Here is a 17,432-nt window from a genome sequence, read left to right on the forward strand (position 1 = left end):
CATAATTAGGTATCCTAATTAATTACAATTACCGGGACCTGCCTGACAACCCATGCCGAAAGTATAGGGAATTTAATTTGCTAGCACTATATTTAACCCTATAACTTTCCAAGACACCATAAAACCTGTACATGGGGGGTACTGTTTTACTCGGGAGACTTCGCTGAACACAAATATTAGTGTTTCAAAACAGTAAAATGTATTACAACAATGATATCGCCAGTAAAAGTGACGTTTTTTGAATTTTTCACGCACAAACAGCACTTACACGGACAATATTATTGCTGCAATACTTTTTACTGTTTTGAAACACAAATATTTGTGTTCAGCGAAGTCTCCCGAGTACAACAGTACCCCTCATGTACAGGTTTTATGGTGTTTTAAAAAATTACAGCGTCAAATATAAGGCTTGTGTTTAATTTTTTTCACCTTAAAATTCGCCAGATTGCTTACGTTGCCTTTATGACCCTATGGTAGCCCAAGAATTAAAATTACCCCTATAATGGCATACTATTTGCAATAGTAGACAACCCAAGGTATTGCAAATGGGGTATGTCCAGTCTTTTTTAGTAGCCACTTAGTCACAAACACTGGCCAAAATTGGCGTTTTTTGCATTTTTCACACACAAACAAATACTAACGCTAACTTTGGCCAGTGTTTGTGACCAAATGGCTACTAAAAAAGACTAGACATACCCCATTTGCAATACCTTGGGTCATCTACTATTGCAAATGGTATGCCATTATGGGTGTAAATTTATTTCCTGGGCTACTATACAGTCTCAAAGGCAACGTAACCAATCTGGCGAATTTCAATTTCAAATGTAACATGCTATATTTGACCCTGTAACTTCCCAAAACACCATAAAACCTGTACATAGGAGGTACTGTTTTACACGTGAGACTTTGCTAAATACAAATATGTGTATTTTATTGCAGTAAAAGCAAACAGTATTATGACATTGACAGTTAAAATGTCATGTAGGACTAAAAAAATAAAAAAAAATCTTATTTTCTCCCATTTTTTTCATATTAAATTATGTTTCATAGCTAAATATTTGATATTAAATGAAAGCCCTCTTTCCCCTGAATAAAATGATATATAATAAGGGGGGATGCATTTAATATGAAAGAGGTGAATTACGGTTGGACAGACATATAGCGCAAATGCCAGGTTTTGTTTACATTTTGTTTCGTTCACAACGTGTACATTTGGCTGCGGGGTTAAGGAGTTAACACCTGGGTAGGCCTCTGCTTATTTGCAAACAATAGCTAATTTAAACAGCAATCAATAGCAAGTAGCTAACTAATCAAATCAAAGAGACTTAAAATTACCAACAGGAAATCAAACCTTGTGCAATCAGTAACTTTTTCCTACAGATGAATCTTACCTGTAACAGTAAAAAAGAAAACTCTTAGCACAACTCTTAGACAGTTGAAGCTTCTGTAAAACTCTCCAGAATATCTCCAACCACACACACACTTAGAAGCAACACTTAGATGAAGCAACCAAGCTATATTAGCCAAGCTAATGACAACAACCCTTATATACTCCTAAAATCACCTCCCACTAGGAATGTTTAACACCTGGGTAGGCCTCTGCTTATTTGCAAACAATAGCTAATTTAAACAGCAATCAATAGCAAGTAGCTAACTAATCAAATCAAAGAGACTTAAAATTACCATTAAAATAGCAGTCAGTGTCTTTAAAGCGGGTGTCAGGCCTTCAGCGTGTACTCTGCCAAACTCTGCAAGTGTACTTTGCCACTCATATCTGGTGTCTCTATAGCGTGCCTTTAAAAAGAAAAAAAGTTTTTCACTGTAAGCTAATAGCAGTCAGTGTCCTTCAAGCGGCTGACAGGCCTTCAGCGTGTACTCTGCCAACCTCTGCAAGTGCACATTGCCACTCATATCTGTGTGTACAATAGCGTTGATTTAAAAACAATTTTTTTTTCACTGTTATAGACTGAATAGCAGTTAGTTGTCTTCAAGCGGGTGTGTCAGGCCTACAGCGTGTACTCTGCCAACCTCTGCCACTGCACAGTGCCACTCATATCTGGTCGCACAGTAGCTTGCACGCATAGTACCACTAATCCAAAAAAAAATGACAGGCAGAGGCAGGCCACCCCGCAGGGGCCATCGTGGTCGTGGTGCTGTGATTCCCTTTTGTCCTAGAATAATGCCCAGTTTTCAGAGGCCACGTACCCTGAACTTGAAAAGTTCTGAGGACATAGTTGACTGGCTAACACAGGACGCCCAATCTTCTACAGCTTCCGCTGGGAACCTTGATGCACCATCCTCCTCCAGCTTAGCTTCGGGCACCTCTCAAGATACCACTCACCCGCCTACCGTCACCACCAACACTAGCACCACAGCCGCTTCACTTGGTATGTGTCAGGGTACCTGAGGTCTCTACCTCTAAGGGAGGTAGAGACTTGGTGGTTTATCCGTCCAGGCGAGCTGTTTCCTCCGTTCCTCGCGGTCCATCCAGCCACTTAAACACCGGCCGCGAGGAATCCACATCCTTTTCTAGCAGGACGCTCAATACGTGACGTCATGACGCTATCACGAGCGACCTGTCACTCAAGTGTCCGATATCCAATCGGCACTTGTCAGAGGCGTGATTACCATCCAGAGCCAGGGTATTTAAGCTTACTTCTCTCTTCAGCTCATTGCCCTGTCGTGGTTCTAGCTTGTCTAGTCACTCAGTGCTCTGGTATTCTAGTTTGCTCTATTTGGTTTTGACTCGGCTTGTTGTACTTCCCTGCTTCTCTGTTCTCCCTTGACCCGGCTTGTCTCTCGCTTATCTGTCTTCCCGTTCCCTCGACCTCGGCTTGTCTCTGACTATTCTCTATTACTCTCGGTACGTTAGTCCGGCCATTCTAAGGCCCGGTATACGTACCTTTCCACTCTTTGTACTCTGCGTGTTGGATCCCTGTCCCGATCCTGACAGTATGTCAGAGGAGTTATTCACACATCCGTTTGAAGAGATGAGTGATGCGCAACCATTATTGCCAGAGGATGTAGATAACATGGATATATCTCAGGCAGGCAGCATTACACACATGGACGGACGGTGTGATGATGATGATGTTGTACCCGCTGCTGCTTCCTTTGCTGAGTTGTCAGATACAAGTGAAGCGGTTGATGATGACGATGCGTCCGTGGATGTCACGTGGGTACCTGCTCGGCAAGAAGAAGAACAGGGCGAAAGTTCAGATGGGGAGACAGAGAGGAGGAGGAGGAGGAGACGAGTTGGAAGCAGGGGGAGGTCGTCGCAAGGAGCTAGTGGCACAGTCAGACAGCATGCATCGGCACCCGGGGTCAGCCCGACAGCACGCCAATCAACGCATGCTGTGTTAAGGAACAGTCCCAATTCTGCTCTGTGTCAGTGTGTATCAGGGATCCTTAGGATAGGTGCCAATCCATATCTGCCAAGTGACCCTATGTATGGGGAACAGTCCCTATTCTGCTCTGTGTCAGTGTGTATCAGGGTCTCTGAGGACAGATATCAATCCATATGTCAAGGTGTCAATATGTCATATGTCAGGTGTCAATCCGTATCCATTGTGATTTAGGAATGTTAGGTGATTTAGGGCTAATTTAGAGGATTCTTCTTAGACCTCTCTGAGTCTTTATTGCCCTTCTACCTATCCAGCATTTCTGGAAACTAGCTAAGAGAAAGGGTGGCTGTGTGTCTGTGATACATTTAACTTTATATCACCTTCTTGACACTTTATCACTCCGGTCTCCATACTCTCTGCCTATACCCATCTATTTAGAGGGAATTTCCTTGCCCCTGCCAATATTATATAATAGGTAATAGTATTACCATTATTACACAATTAGGTCTCTGAGGACAGGTGTCAATCCATATCTGCCAAGTGACCCTAAGTAGGGGGAACAGTCCCTATTCTGCTCTGTGTCAGTGTGTATCAGGAATCCTTAGGATAGGTGTCAATCCATACCTGCCAAGTGACCCTATGTAGGGGGAACAGTCTCTATTCTGCTCTGTGTCAGTGTGTATCATGATCTCTGAGGACAGGTGTCAATCCATATCTGCCAAGTGACCCTATGTAGGGGGAACAGTCTCTATTCTGCTCTATGTCAGTGTGTATCAGGGTCCCTGAGGACAGGTGTCAATCCATATCTGCCAAGTGACCCTATGTAGGGGGAACAGTCTCTATTCTGCTCTGTGTCAGTGTGTATCAGGGGCTCTGAGGACAGGTGTCAATCCATATCTGCCAAGTGACCCTATGTAGGGGGAACAGTCTCTATTCTGCTCTGTGTCAGTGTGTATCATGGTCTCTGAGGACAGGTGTCAATCCATATCTGCCAAGTGACCCTATGTAGGGGGAACAGTCTCTATTCTGCTCTGTGTCAGTTTGTATCATGATCTCTGAGGATAGGTGTCAATCCATATCTGCCAAGTGACCCTATGTAGGAGGAACCGTCTCTATTCTGCTCTGTGTCAGTGTGTATCATGGTCTCTGAGGACAGGTGTCAATCCATATCTGCCAAGTTACCCAATGTAGGGGGAACAGTCTCTATTCTGCTCTGTGTCAGTTTGTATCAGGGTCTCTGAGGACAGGTGTCAATCCGTATGTCAAGGTGTCAATATGTCATATGTCAGGTGTCAATCCATATCCATTGTGATTTAGGAATGTTAGGTGATTTATGCCCTTTATGGATTAAAACCAGACTCTGCATCAACTGTGTAATTTTCCATGGGAATTTTGCCATGGATCCCCATCCGGCATGCCACAGTCCATGTGTTAGTCCCCTTGAAACAACTTTTCCATCACTTTTGTGGCCAGAAAGAGTCCATGTGGATTTTAAAATTCACCTGCCCATTGAAGTCAATGGCCCGGTTCGCGAACGTTTTAGGAAGTTCGCGTCCGCCGTTCACGAACCGAAAATTTTGTGTTCGCGACATCACTATAAGTGAATACTGCTCCACAGATAGGAGTGAATGTATGTTGGTACTAGCATGGAGCTGCGGGGGCAGGTGGTAGAGTAGGAGCTAGTGTAACCCGGGTTATCCTGGTCAAGGCCCGCTTAGGCCTTGGGTAACAGGGGCGGACAAGGCCCTTCCCTGCAAAATAGTGCATAGCTTAGTACATAACTTAGTACATATATAGTTCAGAACAAAAAGAGAATGAATATTAAAAAGGCTGGCATCATGGGGATCATGGGCTCTAAAATATAAAAATATAAAACTTAAGAAAAGATAACCGCCAAAGTCAGGTAATTGCCCGGCTGGTTGAGTTCTTGATCGCCGGGTGAATGGGATGATGTTAGCTGGGTCCCAAGTTGTAGGTGCAGGCGTTGCAGTGTTGCTCAGGCTTAGAGTAGTAAGGACCGCTTTGATCTCTGATGTCTCTGTCACCCTGAGCTTGGTGTTCTGGTGTTGAATGAGGAGGAAGCGTGACGAACCCCAGCGGTACTTGATACCCTTAGATGACAATATGGATGTGAGGGGATGCAGCGTCTTCCGACACTCTAGGGTCGTGCAGGAGAGGTCGGAGTAAAAGGCAATGTCCATCTCTTCGAACCGATACAGGGGTTTTCCTCTAACTGCACTCATGATGGCAGCCTTGTCCTGGCCATTCTGGAATTTGATTAGTAGATCACTGGTGTCTGAAGCCGTGGCCGTTGGAGGCTTGGGGAGACGGAACATCCCATCCAACATGATGCCCCTTGCTTGTTTGGGAGATAGAAGGGCTGTAAAGAGCCTGTGCAGAAAGTGTGGAAAGTGTGGCTGTCTGCTAGACCCCTAATTTTCAGGTGTTTCCTCTGTCTTTTATCTGCCAGGGCTGGGAAGATAAAAGACCGTGTGATGTGAGCTGTGGTAATGGTGCCAACCTGTTTCTGTAGCTCCAGGACTTGTGCAGCTTGTGTTATGGTGGTCTGTTCGACCGCGTCCAGGCGCCCATTGAGGTCTTCTCTGACCTGTGAGAAGTCTAATGATAGGGTTTGACGGAGGTCCGCCAAGAGGCTGGTAAGTATTTCCGTGGTGACCAGCAATTACCCCTTTTCTGCTGGCTGTGTAGGCCTAGATGGCTTTAATCCCAAATCCTCCATATAGTCCTCTGATGCGTCGGAGAAATCTCCCAGATCCACCGCCATGTCTGATCTCCCTTCACCATGCGGCCTCCTCAAGAGGTCTCCAATATCAGCGCAGAATCTGGGCCGATCTTGTCGGGCTTTTTGGTTTTCCGCCCCATCGTCTGGCAAACACTCCGGTAAGTGTTGGGGGGAATACATCCCGTATTACAGCTTATTTGGGGCGTTATCGTGCTGGGTTATCGGAGCTCAGTAAGCCTGCGGCTGTTGCGGTTGAGAGCTAGCTCCGCCCTGGAAATAGCAGCGAGATGATTATCCAGAGCAGGGATAGCTGTATCAAAACTCCCGGCAGCACAGTAGGATGACGACAGTTATTAACAAGGAATGGACTATGTCCAGAAGAGTCATTGGTAGCATTGTTCCTAGCAAACTCGGCCCAGGGAAGTAGTTTGGACCAATTATGTTGTGTGCCATTAACAAAACATCGCAAATACAATTCTAATGCCTGGTTAGCCCTCTCAGCCGTGCCATTGGTTTGGGGATGGTAAGAAGAAGACAATTCAATTCCCAACTGTCTATTGAAAGTCCTCCAAAACTGAGAAACAAACTGAGAACTGCTGCCAGAAAGAATATTTTGAGGAATGCCATGTAGTCTGACAATTTCTCGTATAAAAATTAGAACCAGGTCTTGTGAGGATGGCAATTTTTTTAGCGGAACAAAGTGAGCCATCTTGGAAAAGCGGTCAACCACCATAAGGATGGTGGTATAGTTATTAGAACTTGGAAGCTCCACAATGAAATCCATTGATAAGTGGGACCATGGAACACTAGGTACAGGAAGTGGCTGTAACAATCCACACGGAAGTTTATGAGGAACCTTAGAGACTGCATATACAGAACAGTCTCCACATATTCCTTGATATCGCTCCCAAAAAGATCTAGAGACAGCGGAAATGGTCTTATTAATGCCCGGATGCCCCGCAGTCACATTGTCGTCTAATACCCTCATTACTTCCTTTCTGTCAGACAATGGAAAAACAATTTATCTGGAGGTTTATTGCAAGGTTCCTGGGATTGAGCCGCCATAATAGCACAAAGCAAGGGGGATGACAAGGAGAGACCAGTGGAAGCAACGATACACTCAGGAGGAACAATAGGGGACCTCTCTTGTTCTCGTTCCGATTCAATATCAAACTGTCTAGAGAGAGCATCAGCTTTAACATTTTTGGGACCAGGTCTGTAAGTAATAATAAAGTTAAAGTGGGATAAGAACAAAGACCATCTGGCCTGTCTTGAAGACAGTCATTTAGCATCACCAATATATGCCAAATTTTTGTGATCAGTGGATCCTTGGAGCCCTCTAAAAGATGTCGCCATTCTTTAAGCACTAGTATAATGGCCAACGATTCCCTGTTGCCAATATCACAATTAAGCTCGGCCGGAGACAACATTCTAGAAAAGTACCCACATAGATGCAAAGGAGTATCCTGACTCTCCCTCTGAGATAGGACAGCCCCCTCCCCTGTTTCAGAGGCATCAACTTCCATTATGAAGGGTTTGCTGGTGTCAGGATGTATCAATATGTCTGCAGAAGCAAACCTTTGTTTAAGAAGTTCAAAAGCTTCTCTAGCTTCCTTAGATCATATTGTACAACTAGCCTCCTTACGTGTCATATTGGTGATGGGGGCTATCACAGAAGAGAACCCTTTGATATATCTCCTGTAATAATTAGCAAACCCAATAAATCTTTGGATGGCTTTTAGTCTATTGGGCAATGGCCAATGCAGAACATCCTCTAGTTTATGAGCATCCATCTGAAACCCAGAGGCAGAAATATTATAGCCAAAGAACTATACCTCAGTCTGATCAAAGATGCATTTTTCAAGTTTGCAATAAAGTTTATTTTCAAGCAAGGTTTGCAGCACTTGTTTGACATGTTTGTGGTGAGTCTGAAGGTCAGGGGAATAAACAAGTATATCATCCAGGTATACTAGGACAAATGAATAAATATAGTCTCTGAGTATATCGTTTATTAAATCCTGAAATACGTCCGGAGCATTGCATAACCCGAAGGGCATGACAAGGTACTCATACTGCCCACTTCTAGTGTTAAATGCCGTTTTCCACCCATGACTCTCCTTAATCCTTACCAAATTGTATGCACTCCTGAGGTCGAGTTTAGTAAAGACTTTAGCACCCTGGAGTCTGTAGAAGAATTCGGAGATGAGGGGAATGGAATAGGCATTGTGTATGGTGATCTTGTTTAATGCTCTGTAATCAATGCATGGGCGTAATTTACCATATTTTTTAGATACAAAAAAGTACCCTGAACCAGCAGGCGAGGATTTACGTATGTGGCCCTTACTTAGGGAATCTGTGATGTACTCTTCCATTATTCTACTCTCCTGTGGAGATAAGGTATACACTGTCCCCTTGGGTGGCACAGTGCCGGGTAGCAGATTTATGGAACAGTCATATGATCTGTGAGGAGGTAGAATATCGGTCTGACTCTTACTGAATACCTCCTTTACCTCCCAGTATTGTATGGGAACTTCGAGGGCCTGAGGCATAGTAGTGGTTAAAGTAACGATAACCACTCTTTTGATAATGGGTGATACACATCTCTCTGTACAGTCTTTACCCCACTCCAGTATTTCTCCCTTTGCCCAGTCAATATGAGGATTGTGCTTAATGAGCCAAGGAAATCCTAATATTATGGGACAAGAAGGAGAAGCAATTATCTGGAATGTTATGTCTTCCTTGTGTAAAGCTCCAATGGACATGTTAGGCAAGCTTTCGTGGGTAATCAAGGGTTGAGAGAGAGGTCTCCTGTCAATAGCCTCAACAGCCAGAGGTGATGATCTCTCCTTGATAGGTATTAACTGTTTTTTTAACAAAATGCATGTCAATGAAGTTTCCTGCCGCACCAGAGGCCATCAGGGCTTTGCATGAAAAGTTATTTTTGTTACACAGGACCATAACATCAAGGAGAAACCTATTTTGGTTATTACCAGAGGACATATCCATCACACCTAAGACCTGTCCCCTTAGGGTTCTTAGGTGCGGAAGTTTTCCTGACGTATGGGACAAGCACTCCTCATATGTCCTTTTTTACCGCAATATAAACAAAGGCCCTCCTTTCTCCTATATTGTCTCTCTGCCTCGGTCTAGTGACCCCTAACTGCATAGGTTCGAACTGTACAGAGAGGTAAGGAACAATAGGTCTGGAGAAACGAGGTGCCAATGACATAGCCATATGTCTGGTTCTATTTCTGGTAGTTTCTCTGGTTCTAAGTCTATTATCAATCTGCATGACAAATGCGATAAACTTATTTAACCTTTTAGGGACATCTTTGGCAGCAATTTTGTCCAGAATTGTCTCGGATAATCCTTTTTTAAATGCATAGATTAACACGCTATTAGTCCAGTCTACCTCAGAAGCCAAGGTGCAGAATTCTATGGAATAATCTGAGATAGACCAGTTCCCTTGTTTGATATGCATTAGGGCAGTGGAAGCGCCATCCTCCCTGCCTAAAGGTTCAGATGTTAATTTAAATTCTGCAAGGAAATCCTTTATCCTTTTTCCTAAGGTCCCTTTCCTTCATTTTCATCTGTAAATACTGAACAAAAATATTCATTGAGGCAGTCAGCTAGACCTTTATCCTCTTCTACATACATTCCTTCCTTTGTTTTTAATCTAACTAATGCTTCTTTTACTTTCCTTTTCTCATTTATGTATCTAAAAAATGGTTTATCCCCCTTTTTTACTGAGTGGGCTAGTTTATCTTCTGTGTGAGACTTGGAAGCTCTTGTAACTTGCGTAGCCTCTTTCTGCCTAATCTTATAGATCTGTTTATCTTCCTCACTCTGTTTTTTTTATATATATTTACTAAATGCTAACTTTTTGTTTTTTACTATGTTGGCCACTTCTGCGGACTACCACAGTGGTTTCTTTCATTTTTTACTCTTTGTGACAAGCCTAATGCAATTCTCTTTTGCCTTCACTAGTGCAACTTTTATATAATCCCATTTTTCTTGGACTCCATTTAAACTGTTCCAGTTTGATAATTACTTCTTTACACATATTCTAAAGTCTGTTTTTCTAAGGTCTAAAAATGTTGTTTTTGTGTGGTGTGACTTAGTCACTGTTCTTAATATTAACCCCTTAAGGACTGGACTGTTTTTTCGATGTACATTTGCCACCAGGCCTCTTTTTACACTTTTGTGGTGTTTGTGCTTAGCTGTAATTTCCCGCTCTCTCATTTACTGTTGCTATACAAATTATGTATTGTTTTTTTCAGGACAAAAAAGGCTTTCTTTACATACCATTATTTATATAATCTCATGTAATTTAATTGAAAAAAAAATCTGATGACAAATTGAAAAAAATACATGTTATACAAAAGCGAATAAAAAAAACTGCTAAATAGATTCAAAATTTTGTCCTGAGTTTTAAAATACCCAGTGTTTACATGCTTTTCTCTTTTTTTTGCAAGGGACAAGTAGGATATTGCGGTTTCAAAACATAAATTTTTTCAAATTTATCAATAGTGACATTGTAACACTATTATCTGTCAAAAATCTCTGAATAACACCCCACATGTACATATTTTTTTCAAGTAGACAACCCAGGGTATTCAATATAGGGTATGTCCAGTCTTTTTTAGTAGCCACCTAGTCGCAAACACTGGCCAAAGTTAGCGTTCATATTTGTTTGTGTGTGAAAAAAGTAAAAAACTAAATTGAACGCTAATTTTGGCCAGTGTTTGTGACTAAGTGGCTACTAAAAAAGACTGGACATACCCCATTTGCAATACCTTGGGTTGTCTTCTTTTGCAAATAGTATGCCATCATGGGGGTAATTCTCATTCCTGGGCTACCATATGCTCTCAAAGGCAACGTAACCAACCTGGCCATTTTCAATGTAAAAATATTTGACCCATCAATTTGAAACTGTAACTTTCAAAAACACTATACAATCTGTACATGGGGGGTACTGTTATACTTGGGAGACTTTGCTGAACACTAATATTAGTGTTTCAAAACAGGAAAACGTATCGCAACAATTATATCATCAGTAAAAGTGCTGTTTGCGTGTGAAAAATGCGGGCAAAAAGTCACTTTCTGTCAGGATCCCGCGGGCGGCTGCGAGGAGAGGCTGCAGTCCGCTCGCGGCACTCACCCTCCAGCCGTCCGCGGGTCCTTTCCCGGCATACGCTCGCTGGGCGGCATCCTCCCAGCCTCAGATCCGCCCGCGTCCTCCTCTCTGTCCCCCAGCGGCAGCATGCATGGCGCTGAACGCTGGGGGACCGCCCACTCTTGTACATGCCGCGGTCAGCCACCTGACCCGGCGTTAAAGGCAGAGTGCCTCCATCACAGTGGGAGGTATGCATATCTCCCACGTGTGATTACTAATTCTGATTGGAAATTATCCAATCAGAATTAATCTAATGGTTTAAATACTTACCTTTCCTGTTCCTCCCTGCCCTGTTGTGGTCTTTGCTTACTACTATTGCTACTGAACTTGTGTTTCTGGTTACGTACTCTCTGGCTTGTTAAACTGACTTTGTGACTTTCTCCTACCCTTTGACCTCGGCTTGTTTTTCGTTATTCTGTCTTCTGGTTCCCCTCGGCTCGGCTTGTCTCCTGACTATTCTTTGTGTACTTAGCCAGGCCACTCTAAGGTCTGGTACTGCACCTTTTCTGTGTGTGTGTGTGTGTGTGTGTTAGCGTGTTGGGTTCCCCGAATCGTGACATTACAACAGGGCCATAATGGAACCTGCTGACATACCACAGCTCCTAGTTAATCAGGAGGCTAGAATGGATGGTTTAGACCACCGTATGGATCAGTTTGCTCAAGCTTTGCAAACCATACTGGCTCGTACTGCACACTTGCAACCTGCCGTTCAGGAGGTTGCTGCTGCTGTGCCCAAACCCATTCCCACTCCAGTACCCGTTCCTGCTCATGTTGTTCATATGATGCCGCCACAGCGCTACAGCGGTAACCCAGCATTGTGTCGTGGTTTCCTCAACCAATTTGACATCCATTTAGTGATGAATCCACGTTCCTACCCCACTGACAGATCTAAAATCGCTTTTTTGATTACCACTTGTCCGGGAGAGCAACCTTGACTTTGATCCAAAAGGCCGTTGAGGCCATAAATGGTAGACCGCTTGAGAAACCTCTGGTAACCCATGAAACCCAAGAAATAGTTATGTCTGTGGGTGCTTTGCACAAGAAAAGGCTAACCTTCCAAATAATTGACTCCCCTACTGCCTCCATCGTTCTGGGTTTTCCCTGGTTAGTTAAACACAACCCTGTACTCGATTGGGGTTGTTTGGATATACTCTCCTGGGGGGAATCTTGTCAACGAGACTGTATGGCTCATGTACGTCCTGTTTGTTCACTCAATGTCCCCACGGCTAAACCACTTTCTGTTTCTGTCCCGTCTGTATATGCAGACCTTGCATTGGTTTTTGAAAAAAGGGAGGCAGATAAGCTACCTCCACATCGGGAGTATGACTGTGCCACAAACCTTTTACCGGGTACTATGCCTCCTAGGGGTAAGGTCTACCCTCTTTCTGAGAAAGAAAACCAGGTCATGGAGGAGTACATACGGGAAGCCTTAAGTAAAGGTTTTATTAGAAGGTCCTCCTCTCCTGCTGGTGCTGGTTTCTTTTTTGTGGCAAAGAAGGAGGGCGACTTGAGGCCATGTATAGACTTCAGGGGTCTGAACAACATAACAATTAAAAACGCCTACCCTATCCCCCTCATCACTGAGTTGTTTGATCGTGTGAAAGGTTCTAAGTTCTTCACTAAAATAGACCTCAGGGGGGCTTATAACCTTGTCCGTATAAAGGAGAATGACGAGTGGAAGACAGCGTTTAATACGCGCAGTGGGCATTACGAATATCTGGTCATGTCTTTTGGACTGTGTAATGCTCCTGCTGTGTTTCAGGACCTCATAAACGATGTCCTTAGGGATCTATTGCATGTCTGTGCCGTGGTGTACCTTGACGACATACTTGTGTATTCTCCTGATTTGAAGTCACACCATAACCATGTTAGGATGGTGCTCAAGAAGTTATTACAGAACGGACTCTACTGTAAGTTAGAAAAATGTTTGTTCGATCAGACCTCTGTGCAATTCCTTGGATATATAATAACTGAACAGGGTTTCAGTATGGATCCTGCTAAATTGGAAGCCATACTGTCCTGGCCACTTCCCCAAGGACTTAAGGCTATCCAGCGTTTTATAGGATTTGCCAACTATTATAGGAAGTTTATAAAAAACTTTTCACCACTTATCTCTCCTATAACGAAGCTGACTAAAAAAGGTCTACACCCTAGGGTTTGGACTCCTGAAGCCCTTAAGGCCTTCGAAACTCTCAAGAAGGCATTTGCCTCTGCTCCAGTGCTGCACCACCCTAATCCTTTTCTTCCCTTTGTTATGGAGGTAGACGCTTCTGAATCGGGTGTGGGAGCAGTACTGTCACAGAGGTTATCGTATGACAAACCCCTCCATCCCTGTTGTTTCTTTTCAAAAAGGTTGTCTGATCCAGAAAAGAATTACGATGTTGGAACAGGGAACTATTAGCTATTGTGTTAACTTTTAAGGAATGGAGGTACTTATTAGAGGGTTCTAGACACAAAATCATGGTTATAACAGATCATAAGAACCTCTCCTATATAGCTGACGCTAGAAGGTTATCTGCCCGGCAGGCTAGATGGTCTCTATTTCTTTCACGTTTCCAATATGTTATTACCTATAGACCTGGTTGCCCTAATGCCAAAGTTGACGCTATCTCTCGACAGCATGAACCGTTAGAATATGTTAACCCGACTCCTGTACCTATTGTACCTGCGTCTCAGATAATAGCTGCTACCCGTTTGGTTGTTTCGTCTCCTTTCCTTAATAGTATTAAGACTTACCAAACCCAAGCACCCCCTGAGACGCCGGCTGGTAAACTATACGTTAAAACAAAGTACAGAAAAAAGCTGTTAACTTTATTTCACACCGCCAAAACAGCTGGTCATCCGGGGGTTAGCAAAACCTATAAGGGCCTCCTTCAACAGTTCTGGTGGCCTTCACTTAAGCAAGACGTAGTGGATTTTGTACAGGCTTGTCGGGTCTGTACGCAGTGTAAGTCCCCTAATGTGAGACCCCAGGGTCTACTCATGCCTCTGTCTATTGGAAATTATCCAATCAGAATTAATCTAATGGTTTAAATACTTACCTTTCCTGTTCCTCCCTGCCCTGTTGTGGTCTTTGCTTACTACTATTGCTACTGAACTTGTGTTTCTGGTTACTTACTCTCTGGCTTGTTAAACTGACTTTGTGACTTTCTCCTACCCTTTGACCTCGGCTTGTTTCTCGTTATTCTGTCTTCTGGTTCCCCTCGGCTCGGCTTGTCTCCTGACTATTCTTTGTGTGCTTAGCCCGGCCACTCTAAGGTCTGGTACTGCACCTTTTCTGTGTGTGTGTGTGTGTGTGTTAGCGTGTTGGGTTCCCCGAATCGTGACACTTTCACTGACAATATCATCGCTGTGATAGGTTTTACTGTTTTCAATCACTAATATTTGTGTACAGCGAAGCCCCCCGAGTAAAATGGTACCCCCCATGTACAGGTTTTAGGGTGTCATAGAAAGTTACAGGGTAAAATACAGTGCTAGCAAATTCAATTATCTGGAATTTCGGCCTGGGTTGGCAGGCAGGTCCCTCAAATTGCAATTAATAAAATTACTTAATTATGTAAAAATATTACATAAATACACATGTAGAATTTAAATATATATGCATATTTATATATTTGAAGTCTACGTGTATATTTATATAATTATTTATGTAATTTTATATTAATATATGTACATATTCATATAAAAATACACTTAGCATGACATTATATATATGATATATACACATATATAATTATTATTATTTTTTTATTAACATTAACTTTATTTATTTTTTTAATGATTTTACAGTTGCAGGGAGACTGCCTGTCAGCACAGACAGTCCCCCTGCAGGCAGACACTAGGACACCTATTGTGACCATGTGATCGCTGTGTTGAGTGATCACATGGCCCCAGGGGTCCTAATCCGCCACGGGGAGACTGTCTGGACTGCAGGCAGTCTCCCCACACCGGAAGCACAGTCGATCGCTGCAGGGGGAACGACGGCGATCGGGTAAGTACATAAGACCGTTAGGAAGGTTCAGGACCGTTATCGGTCGGCAATGCAAAAATGCCGATGACGGTCCAGAACCGCCCTAGGTCGTTAAGGGGTTAAACCCCACCGACTGGTGATCACTGGATCCTAAACTTTCACTTAGAGTAATTTCTGATACCAAATCTCCATTAGTTACAACAAAATCTAGTATGGCCTCCGACTTGTTTTAGAGATAATCCCAGTAGGCAGTTTAGAATATGTGTGCTCCTGGCACAAGCAGCCATTTTGGTTTTCCAGTTCACATCAGGAAGATAAAAGTCACCCATGATGATAACTTCCCCCTTCATTGTCATTTTAGCTATCTCCTCTACTTATAGACGATCTACTCTTCTATTTGTCCTGGGGGCCTACAAATCACACCACCTGTGTGATTACCAAATTCTAACGTAACCCAAACTGACTCTATGTTCACCTCACTAACTTTGATTAGGCTAGATTTTTATGCTATCCTTCACATACAAGGCCACGCCAACCACTTTCTTGCCTTCTCTGTCTTTTCTATTTTATGAGCAGTCTGGCATTGCTATGTCCCAGATTTTTTTCTCATTATGCTATGTCTTAGTAACAGCCACTAAATCTACATTATCAGTTGCCATTATTGCCACAAGTTCATGGATATTATTCCCTAAACTGCGAGCATTTGTAGACATGACTCTAAGCTTATGTTGTTGGTATTACACATTTTTGAAACTTATTAGCATGTCAGAGCTGATCAAACTTACTAAATATTCAATGTTGTTGTTTTTTGCTTTTATTAATTTTGAATGTTTGTCACATTTTTGCCCAAGGTTTCCAATTTTGAAAGATGAGAATTTAGTGTAAGGACTTGTCCTGTAGAGTTTACCCAGCCTTATAGGGGGAAATTACTTCTGTAAGACGACCAGGAGATGTCAGGCTGGTAAAGCTGGGATCCATCAGCACATGTTGTGAAGGACATCAATAGCAAAAAATCAATAGCCTACAAAATTTACATCTTGTTTTGAAAAGATTGTGTGCTGGCTCTATTTGTGTGCCAATGCAATGCTACTTGATGGAAATCAAAGCTTTGAAGCTTTGCATATGGTACAGACATGATAATACCAAAGTAAGGTAATAAATAGCTTTGCCTACCTGGCATTATGCAAAATAATTTGTCTGTAGTGCTTCCAAAGTCACCAGCAAGAAAAGGAGTTCTTGATTGAATCTTATACTGACACTTCCATGATGGCTTTCTCAGTGCATACCTCCAAAGTGTCCCTATTTAGGAGGAACAGTCCCTACTTTGAGCTCAAATCACTCTGTCCGTCTTTTCTCTCCTTATGTCCCTCTTTTCTACAAGCTCATATTGTTGGTGTGTCTTTTAAATGTGTTTAGAAATATGTCTGTGTAAATAAGATACATTGTTCTTGTTCTAAATTACATTTTAGTGTAAACATTTTTATTAATGACATGGAGGCTCCTATTACGCAATCTCTTTATTTTCCCTCAGCTGCAAAGAATGAGAGAAACATTTTAAACTGCAATAAATGTATACATATAACAACAAGCTGCCTTGAAACAGGGCAGCCAATCAACTAGTGGTTCATATTCACTGTATTGGGATTATATGTTTCCTATTGTGCATATACCTGAGTGTCTATCTGTGACAAACTCCCCTTTTTAAGGGAGTTTGCCATGAGTTTTTGGAGGGGCCTGCTTGCCAGCCTCCTACCCTGGGTCTTTGGGCCCTGTGATAACCCATGTTCAAAAGTACTGTTTCTGCCCCCTTGGACTTTTAACTGGAACAGATTCAAACATATGGCGGCGGCCATCTTAAAATGTCCAGCAGTGTTTTGTCATCAAGTGTATGGAACTGTTTTGGGCGTGGGACCATGTGCACAGTCGGCAAAAATAAGACTTCCAGGAAATTCCTGAACCAATCTGGGTGATTTTTGGATATGTTGTTCACCCTGATCGGGGCTATTTTGTGGGGATTTGTTGTATTTTGGGGTACTTTTGGGGGTTTGTAAAAATGTGTTTTTTTCTGCCAAAGTTAATTGAGTTAGTCCATTGTTTTTGTTAATTGTATCACAGGCAGAGGGGAGGGCTTGCTGACTGTATGTGGGAGTGTTACTGGGATAATTATTGTTCCTCTTGGTTTGTGTCCCTTTTGTCCCT

This window comes from Pelobates fuscus, chromosome 1 (genome assembly GCF_036172605.1).
Source record: "Pelobates fuscus isolate aPelFus1 chromosome 1, aPelFus1.pri, whole genome shotgun sequence".
Taxonomy (NCBI): Eukaryota; Metazoa; Chordata; class Amphibia; order Anura; family Pelobatidae; genus Pelobates; species Pelobates fuscus.